We start from the raw sequence: 1,056 nt of genomic DNA on the forward strand, positions 1-1,056 counted from the left end.
GTGGACAGGTTGGGTGTGTGGTAAGGACAAATTGATTAGATTTTGGTGATGATCTCGATCCTAGAATTTTTAAAGTGATTCTTCACCATCAAGAAATGGGACCAAAACTGATATATAGTACGATATCTCAAAACATGGATGGGTTGTGACAAAACATGGATGGCATGGATGGGTTGGTGGATGAGTTGGTTAGGTGACAAGAACAAACGGATTAGATTTGGGCTGAGGTGCTGATGCAGATCTGGCCTATCAGTGGGATACAAACCATGAACTGGTCAGTGGTCAAGCTGGCAGGGGTACATGCTCTACTGAGTATCATTCTAAGTTTATTTATTTTGTCTTTGGAGAGGTCTTGAAAGCAACCGAGTTGATATTAGATGACTGTCTTAAATTGAAGTTTTTTTTTGGTAGTTGGTCCAGTGAACATTTTCCTTCTCCATGGAAAATGTTTGGTGAACCAGCTCACAGAATACACTTGGAAATAACCCCCCCTCCCTTTCCTTCGTCCTCCACATGCATCATTTGCAGAATACACTTCGCAATAGAATACAATGTCTCCTCCTTTGTAGAACGTTGTTATTTCACACCTCTTCTGGAAGTCCAGAGTATATTTTGCAGATTTTTCCTTCTATAGCTTTTTGCTTTTGGACATAGGTCCATCTCATAGTGAGGTTGAAAATCTTCCTCACTGTTGAAGGATGTCGCAGTATTTATCCTTTTTGGAATACATTCTGACTCGTTGGTGTGTCCTTTGAGGAGTCATGTCCCTTTCCAAATCCAGTTCAGAGTTCACCATTGTTTGGCAATTTGTGGTTGCAGCTTGCCATGTGGCTTTCCTCATAGGCCCATGTTTACTTGACAGGGGGTTACTCCTGGCTCTCAGGAGAGTTGTATGGAGAAGGTAAATAACCACATGGCCCAGGCTTGTTCACTTAGCAATGCCCCGTAAGCTCGGAATCACACATCGGGACATGTACCAGGCCAAAACCCCTTGAGTGTGTGTTTCTTTCCTTATCAAGAGCTGGTGCAAAAAAAAAAAAATCCAAATAAAAAACG

Source organism: Eptatretus burgeri, chromosome 8, assembly GCF_056783735.1.
Source record: "Eptatretus burgeri isolate ZD-2024b chromosome 8, Ebu_testis_v1, whole genome shotgun sequence".
NCBI lineage: Eukaryota > Metazoa > Chordata > Myxini > Myxiniformes > Myxinidae > Eptatretus > Eptatretus burgeri.